The following is a 9,934-nucleotide window of genomic DNA, read 5'->3' as shown; positions in this document are numbered from 1 at the left end:
TTGTGCAGTAAATTACAAGGAATTTTCAAACACATTGGTCTCACGACATGGACACATGCATGGAGTGCCATGGCATTTTAATTCCAAAAAATAAAAAATGATCAGAAACACATGAAATCTTGCTTGATGTAATTTCATGCTACTAAGATGATGTGGTAAAAAAATTGGCATGTTTGACGAAAGTTTGGACACACACCCCTCACAAACCGAAGCAACTCACTAGAAGGCTTGTGTTTCCGAGAGAGAACAATGCATGTTTGATGACGAACGGGAGATGGCGTTCCCTTACGGCCTTCAAATCTTATCTACTTTTAACGTGCACTAATGCAACTGTCATGTGAAAAGTTGGAAACTTTTAGGGGTCATTTGACCTTTTAAAGACATTTAAGTGATTTTCTAGAAATTTAATGACCGTAATTCGAATTTGAACTACATATACACGCAACAGCTAACCATAACAGTTTGAAAAATCATATTTGTGTACTTGTGTGCATGTTAATTCCATGTGCAGTAAATTAGAAGGAATTTTCAAACATATTGGTCTCACGGAATGGAAACATGCATGTAGTGCCATGGCATTTAAATTCAAAAAAGATAAAAAAATGATCAGAAAAACATGAAACTTTGCTTGATGTAATGTCATGCCACCAAGATGATGTGGTAAAAAAATGGCCTGTTTGATGAAAGTTTGGACGCACCCCCCCCCCCCACACACACACACAAACCGGAGCAACTCACTAGAAGGCTCATGGTTCCGAGAGGGAACAATGCATGTTTGATGATGAACGGGAGATAGCTTCCCCTTACGGCCTTCAAATTTTTTTCTTCATTTAGCATGCACTAATACAACTGTCATGTGAAAAATTGGAAAATTTCAGGGGCCATTTGACCTTTTAAAGACATTTAAGTGATTTTCTAGCCATTTAATGACCATAATTAAAATTTAAACTACATCTACATGCAACAGCTAACCATAACGGTTTCAAAAATCATATTTGTCTACTTGTGTGCGAGTTAATTCCATGTGCAGTAAATTAGAAGGAATTGTCAAACATATTGGTCGTATGGCATGGACACATGCATGGAGTGCCATGGCATTTTCATTCCAAAAAAATTAAAAAAATGATTAGAAAAACATGAAATCTTGCTTGATGTAATGTCATGCCACCAAGATGATGTGGTAAAGCAATTTGCCTGTTTGACGAAAATTTGGACACACCCACCTCACAAACCGGAGCAACTCACTAGAAGGCTCGTGGTTCCAAGAGGGAACAATACATGTTTGATGACGAACGGGAGATAACTTCCTCTTACGACCTTCAATTTTTTTCTACATTTATCATGCAGTAATACAATTGTTATGAGAAAATTTTGATAAATTCAGGGGTCATTTGACCTTTTAAATACATTGAAGTGATTTTCTTGCCATTTAATGACCATATTCAAATTTGAACTACATCTACATGGAATGGCTAACCATAACGATTTGAAAAATCATATTTGTGTACTTATGTGCGAGTTAATCCCATGTGCAGTAAATTAGAAGGAATTTTCAAACATATTGGTCTCACGGCATGGACACATGCATGGAGTGCCATGAAATTTTAATTCCAAAAAATTAACAAATGATCAAAAAAACATGAAACCTTGCTTCATGTAATGTCATGCCACCAAGATGATGTGGTAAAAAAATTGGCATATTTGATGAAAGTTTGGACACACACCCCTCACAAACCGGAGCAACTCACTAGAATGCTCGTGGTTCCGAGAGGGAACAATGCATGTTTTATGACGAATGGGAGATAGTTTCCTCTTAAGGCCTTAAAAAAATTCTACGTTTAACGTGCACTACTACAACTGTCATGTGAAAATTTGGAAAATTCTAGGGGTCATTTGACCTTTTAAAGACATTTAAGTGATTTTCTAGCCATTTAATGTCCGTAATTCAAATTTGCACTACATCTACATGCAACGGCTAACTATAACAGTTTCAAAAATCTTATTTTGTGTATTTGTGTGCGAGTTAAAATATCATCAGACGATGTAAATATCTGGTGTTCAAAAAAAATGTAAAGATCTGGCAAGACAACCGCCCCCATACGATTGGCACTCAATTTCGTGTCTCGTGATTTGGTAGGTGAGTGGTGGGGGTCATTAATCAGACACGATTATGTATTGGAAACTGTCATCTATTAAGTTCGCACACAGATTGTGCTGCGGGAATCATGTGTAATTCAAACTACAGTACTTGTAAATTCCGGTGACTGGCGTGTGTACTGTTCCCGTCAATCTAGATTCCGACCGCCAATAAATACTACCTTGCACACATTGTCCCGCCTGCATTCTCATCTACATCCTCCCCTTGCTCGTCCTCTCTCTCTCTCAAATCTCTGCCATGGCGCCGCCGGTCTGCCCACGCGGCAATGAGGAGTCGCCACCTCCAGAGGACGCTCACTTGAATAACAGCGACGAGGACCCCTACACACCGCCGGATGAGGTTGCACCGCCCCCCCCCCCACTTTGTATTAGTTTCGGGGCCAGTACAATCTTTTTGTGTGGAAGTCGCTGCCGCCAGCTGAGAAAGCCAGGCAAGTGGCGTTCAAGAAGGAGGCGGAGGAGGAAGCCAGGTACCAGGCGGTCTATGGAGCTCGTGATGCCACCTGGAAAAAGGAGGCGACGGAGCTTTGGGGGCGGACGCGTCATTGTGCAGAGGAGGTGTACGAAGACGAGTACTTCGCGAGGAAGGTCAAAGGCACCAGGCGCCACATTGCTGCGTGGAGGTGGGCCGATAAGCTCCAGCGTGCCACCGACGAGGAGCTCCGGTGGGCTCCCAACAAAATGGCAAGATCGTTTGCGCTCATCTGCCAGCAACAAGCAGATCGGTACGTCCAATGCTACGAGGCGAAGGACTGCCTCCGCACAGGGAAGACACCGCGCGCCAGGGAGCTGTTGGCGAAGGGCTACCGGGATACTGGCCCCAAGAGGGATTATTAGTTTTAGTATTGTTCATTCTCAATTATACGCATTGTACCTAGTAGTTAAGTCTCATCACGTATATGTGATGATATTATATATATTCTGCGATGAACTAATGAACAATTAATATATATATTTTTATCTGTTTTGTATACTAATTTGAAACTAGCTGTTATCATCCACATATACAGAATGCAAAGCGTATATACACACATTGAAACAGAACATATAAGAATGGAAAACAGAGTACACACATTGAAACAGAGTAATAAACAAAGCTATACTATGATTGTTGTGAATACATAGCTATCCACATCGAAACGACTCAAGAAAATAAAACGCATCCATGAGACCATGACCAGCAGCCCTTGCCTACGATAGCTCTCAGCTCTGCCTGAACTCGTGCAGGCGTTCGTCCAAACAGTTGACACTCCCGCAGTACATCTGGAGCGCGATCTCGAGCTCCAAGTTGGCTATTTCATCAAAGATCACTAGCTCGAGGATGTGACGGCCATGTTCCTCTACTGCACCTAGGTGGACACCTGGGCCAAGGAGACAGTCGAGCCTACCGACCAGTGCGTTGGCATCGAGCGGGCCGCGGACAAGGCGAACGGCGCGACCCATGTGAACGGCGTGGTGGGTTTCCAGTGCAAGTACGGTGCGGCAGGCCTCTGGTGCAAGCACGGCGCAGAGAGCCTCTGCCCACTCCTGGCGAGGAATGGGGGTACTGACGGGACGTGTACCCAGATGCGACGCCCTGTTGACAGCACGCAAGTGTTGATGGATCCGCTCTTGCTATGCGGCGTGCCGCGCCTCTCGCTCTACAGCGCTCCAACAGTCTCGCCGTGCGGCGAGCCGCATCCTATCAGCATGGACGCGCCTAGCTTGCTCTGTGGCGCTCCATCAATCATGTTGTGCGGCGAGCTGCAGCCTCTCAGTGCTGACATGCCTATCTTGATCCGCGGTGTTGAAGTGCCATGCACCAAGGGTCTGCTCAACCTCGGCGATGACGCACATCACGGCGTCGTCCATCACGTTGCCAGGGAGCTCCTCGGCCTTGACGGGTTGTGGCGCCTGCTTGTTTTCCTCATCGACGAGGTTGATGGCAAAGGCGGCGCTTTGGTGGGTTGGCATGCTTGGAAAAGGTGGATGTGCTACAGGCTATGCTTGTTGCCTCCGTGCATCGCGCGCCACCTAGATTTTTGCGCAATATCGCTGGGTGGCGGGAAACTGGTGAGGAAATGGTAGGAAACGGTGGTGTGTTCATAAAACGCCATCAATTAATTGAAACTTAGCATATAAGGAACATCGAGCTAGCACAGGAAGTAGATGATGATCAGATGAACACGGACCACACTAGGGAACCCGATGGTGATGAATTCATCAATCGCAAATGGTTGTATACTAGCCAGCATTTGCCCACAACACACATGGCTTATTCCGTCACAAACAGGCCGGATGGATCAATTGTATGCCACATATCGCACATTGTCAAAAAGTAATGCGGTAGACCTTCTTTAACATGTGTTAAAAAAACAAGGACCTAGAGGTTAATTTAACTAATGGGATGGATCATACAGGTCATTTAATTTGACCTGGATGACCCATCCCATCAGTTAATTTAACATCAAGACAACTTCCCATCCAGTCACCCATCTGGTGGCTGCTCCAGCCCGAGCACAGTTAACTTGAGAGTTCTCGTAGATGAGCTATTGGTGGAATAGCTAGTCCTTGCTGATATAGGATGTCTCTTCGCATCCTTATTGCGTACCCGGATGACCGCTCATCGCCCAATGGCCAATACATGTTGTGTAGACAGAGCATATCACATACGCATACGTCTTATTAGAAACAATCGTCTATGTTATTATCGGTCTTCGCACACATTTCTGATTACACACCTGTTTGTCGCGTATCACACATCTTGCTATATTGAACCGTTTATGTTCTCTTGTCTTAACACAAACAATTCATCCGGGTGAACTACATGTCGTATATCACACACAACTTGATCTGACTGACCGTTTCTTTTGTGTTGCCTAATCACAAACTGCTCATCTGAGTGAATCGTATGATGTATATCACACACACCTTCATCTGGCTTCCCGTTTCTTTTGTTCCTCCACATCGCAAACAATTAATTGAACTGAATCATATGCCCTGCATCGCACACGCAACTAAAATCTGAACCGTGTTTGATGCATCCATCATCGCAAACGTTTTGCACCTTTTGACGGTTTTTTACACCACCATTCGTGATTATTGCATCGCACATAGTTTCATCGAAGGGTCTCTGATCATAGTGTCATGTTAGCAGCATCCTACAGTAGTGATTGGTTAGTAGAAATATCGATATTAAAGATTGTTATTATCTTCTCATCTAAGTGTTGGTTTTTGTTATAATTGGGGGTGCATGATGGTTAAATCCTACCACCTCCTCCCTAGGTGCATGCGAGTAGTACCTTGCTTCAAGGGCTAATAGGCTTTCACAATAAGTATGTGAGTTCTTTATGACTAATGTGAGTGCATGGGTTATACGCACTCCTATCTTTTTGCAATTTGCTAGCCTTTTCGGTATCGTGCATTATCATTTCTCACCTTGAGAGTTGGTGCAAACTTCGCCGGTGCATCCAAACCCCGTGGTATGATACGCTCTATCACACATAAGCCTCCTTATGTCTTCCTCAAAACAGCCACCATACCTACCTATTATGGCATTGTCATAGCCATTCCGAGATAAACTGCCATGCAACTTCCACCGTTCCGTTTCCATGACACGCGTGTTCATCGTCATATTGCTTTGCATGATCGTAGAGCTGACATGATATTAGTGGCTCAACCACCATTCATCATTATTGTACATATATGCTAGATCATTGCACATCCTGGTACATTACCAGAGGCATTCATATAGAGTCATATTGTTCTAGTTATCAAGTTGTAATTTTGACTTGTAAGTAAATAAAAGTGTGATGATCATCGTTATTAGAGCATTATCCTAGTGAGGAAAGGATGATGGAGACTATGATTCCCCCACAAGTTGGGATGAGACTCCGGACGAAAAAAATAGGCCAAAAGAGCCCAACAAAAAATGAGAGAAAGAGAGAAGGGGCAATGTTCCTATCCTTTTTCACACTTGTGCTTCAGAGTAGCACCATGTTCTTCATATAGAGAGTCTCCTGAGTTATCACTTTCATATACTAGTGGGAATTTTTCATTATAGAACACGACTTGTATATTCTGATGATGGGCTTCCTCAAATGCCCGAGGTCTTCATGAGCAAGCGAGTTTGATGCGCACCCAATTAGTTTTAGTTGAGATTTCATACACTTATAGCTCCTAGTGCATCCGTTCAATGGAAGTCCCTACTCCTCGCATTGACATCTCGTTGATTAGCCTCGTTGATTAGCCTTGTTGATTTGAGACTTTCTTCCTTTTTTGTCTTCCCTTACTGATCTCTATCACCGCATTCTATTCCACCTATAGTGCTATATCCATGGCTCGCACTCATGTATTGTGTGGGGTTGAAAATGCTAAAGCACATTAGAAGTACGGTCCAATTGCCTGGCTTGACACCACGGTGCTCATGGTTTATATTTATGCGGCGAAGGCGGAGTCATGCCATGCTAACATGATAAAATGAGTGGGGATAACATGTGTTAAGGATCATATATTTTGAAAAGGTAATGATTATGTTTCTTATATTCATGGATATTATTATGTTGATATCATTACTACATCATTTCTCAATGATTATACGGTAAAGATATTACATGATACACATGTTAGGTAGCATTTCACATCAAAAATTCTGTTGTTATCATTTACCTACTCGAGGGTGAGCAGGAATTAATGATGTAGGTTGGAACCCTAGTGGCCGATCTTTAACGATCTGGAGGGGGGTCCCATGAAGAACATGAAGAACACGAGGGAAATAGAGCGGAAACACTCACATTGACTCGATCCAATCACACATATGCTAGATCCACAAACACAAAGAGAGATACACGATCCAAGTCCAACAAAGGAGTATACAAATGGTAGCTAGTTCATCCCAATCCTTGAGGAGTTGAGGTCTTGAATCCACGAGGGGATCTTCCCTTGATGGGGTCTCGAATCCACCTAGCATCTTCTTCATGGAGGCCTCGGTCTCAATGGAGTATGTATCAAGTGGATGAGCAAAGCTCTATCTCTAAACTGAGCTAAACCAATGTTGACACTAAAATGGTGGAGGTGGAGGAGTATACATAGTCTAGGGCCACGAAGGGGTAAGTGAGGGGCGAAATAGGTACTTGGGCTTCGGCCCGAGTGTCTGCTCGCAGGCAGGGCTGGAAGTTCCAGGAACGGTCGGAAGGTCCGGGCGCTGGAAGTTTTGGGAGAGGGTCCAGGCTTGGTTCATGCTATCAAGAGAGTTGGCACAGTCCGGTACGTTGTTGGTGCAATAGGGCCGGAAGTTCCCGGTGCCGGAGGTTCCGGGCGAGCTTCCGAGCAGGATCCGGGATGGACAGATAGTTGGCGCGTCTGGGAGTCGCCTGGAGTGTCGAGAGCCGGGGGGTCTGGGCTGGCACTACTATAGGATGCTGCTAACGTGACACTACGATTAGAGACCCTTTGAAAAAACCATGTAGAATGCATTAATCACAAATAGGGATGTAAAAAATCATCAAAAAAGATGCAAAACATTTGCGATGGCGGAGACATCAAACACAGTTCAGATTTTAGTTACGTGTGCGATGCGGGGCATACGGTTCAGTTCAATGAACTGTTTGTGATGAGGCAGAATAGCAGAAATGGGCAGCTAGATGAAGGCGTGTGCAACATACGGCATACAGTTCACTCTGATAAACTGTTTGTGATGAGGCGGAACAACAGAAATGAGCAGCCAGATGAAGGTGTGTGCGATATACGGCATACGGTTCACTCGGATGAACTGTTTGTGATTAGGCAACACAAAAGAAATGGCCAGCCAGATCAAGGTGTGTGCGATATACGGCATAGGAAACAGTGTTCTTTAGTGTGAATATTGTGCTCTGTTGGGCACACAAGTATATGGATCATAGCCTTGGGCGAGCAATGTGCCCGCACGCGTCGTGCTAGCTCAATGTTCCTTCGATGCTAAGTTTCCATTAATTGATGGCGTTTTATGAACACGCCACTGTTTCCCGCCATGTCCTCACCGGCTTCCCACCACTACCCAGCGATATTGCGCATAAACCTAGGCGGCGCGCGATGCACGGATGCAACAAGCACAGCCTATAACACGTCCACCTTTTCCAATCATGCCAACCCACCAAAGTGCCACCTCTGCCATCAACCTCCTCGACGAGGAAAGCGAGAAGGCACCACGGCCCGTCGAGGCCGAGGCGCTCCCTAGCAATGCGATGGACGACGCCATGATGTGCGTCATCGCCAGGGTTGAGCAGACCCTTGGCGCATGGCGCTATGCCATGGATCAAGATAGGCATGTCACCACCGAGAGTCTGTAGCTCGCCGCACAACATGATCGATGGTGCACCGCAGAGGAAGCTAGGCGCATTTGCACCGATAAGCTGCGGCGCCACACAGCGAGACCGTTGGAGCACCGCAGAACGAGAGGCATGGCGCGTCGCACAACAAGAGCAGATCCATCGGTGCTTGCCTGTTGTCGACGGGGTGTCATAGCTGGGTACACGTCCCGTCAGCATCTCCATTCCTCGCCAGGAGTGGGCGGAGGCCGTCTACGCCATACTTGCAACAGAGGCCGGTCGCCGCATACTTGCACCGGACGCCCGCTGCGCCGCTCTCATGGGGCACGTCATTCGCCTTCTCCGCGGCCCGCTCAATGCCAACGCGCTGGTCGCTAGGCTCGACCACCTCCTTGGCCCAGGTGTCCACCTGGGCGCAGTAGAGGAACATGGCCATCGCATCCTTGAGCTGGTGATCTTTGATGAAATAGCCAACTTGGAGCTCGATATCATGCTCCAGATGTACCGCGAGCATGTAGACCGCTTGGACGGACACCTACACGAGTTCAGGCAGAGCCAAGAGCTATAGTAGCCAAGGGCTGCTGGTCATGGTCTCATGGACGCATTTTATTTTGTTGAGTCGTTTCGACGTGCATCGCTGTGTATTCACAACAATCATAATATTGTTCTATTTATTGCTCTGTTTCAATGTGTGTACTCTGTTTTCCATTCTTATATGTTTTGTTTCAATCTATGTGTATATGCTTTCCATTCTGTATATGTAGATGATAATAGGTAGATACAAATTAATATACGGAAACAAATAGAAAATGGAATTCATAATATATATTAATTGTTCATTAGTTCATCATGGAATATATATAATATCATCACATATATGTGATGACACTTAACTACTAGATACAATGCATAAAATTGAAAATGAACAATACTAAAACTAATAATCCATCCTAGGGGTAGTATTCCGGCAGCTCCCTGGTGCACGCCGTCTTCCCAGTGCGGAGGCAGTACTCCGCCTCCTCCGCCTCACAGCGCTTGACGTACCGATCTACCTCTTGCTGACGGACGAGCGCGAAAGATCTTGCCATTTCGTTGGGCGCCCACCGAAGCTCGTCGTCGGTGGCAGACTGGAGCTTATCGGCCCACCTCCATGCAGCGATGAGGCGCCTAACGCCTTTGACCTTCCTCGCGAAGTACCCGTCTTTGTACACTTCCTCTTCACGACGACACGCCCGCCCCCAAAGCTCCACCACCTCCTTTTTCCAGATGGCATCACGGGCTTCAAAGGCCGCCTAGTAACTGGCTTCCTCCTCCGCCATGTCCTTCTTAAACACCACTTGCCTAGCTTTCTTAGTCGGCGGCAGCGACTTCCATAGACAAAGATTATACTAGCCCCAAAACCACTCCAAAGTTGGGGGTTCCAGCGCAACCTCGTCCGACGGCGCATAGCGGTCTTCCTCGTCGCTGCTCTTCGACTGAGCATCCTCGGGGGG

The sequence above is a fragment of the Triticum dicoccoides genome, chromosome 2A, assembly GCF_002162155.2.
Source record: "Triticum dicoccoides isolate Atlit2015 ecotype Zavitan chromosome 2A, WEW_v2.0, whole genome shotgun sequence".
Lineage (NCBI taxonomy): Eukaryota > Viridiplantae > Streptophyta > Magnoliopsida > Poales > Poaceae > Triticum > Triticum dicoccoides.
The sequence above is the reverse complement of the archived record's forward strand: the minus strand, read 5'-3'. Positions refer to the sequence as shown.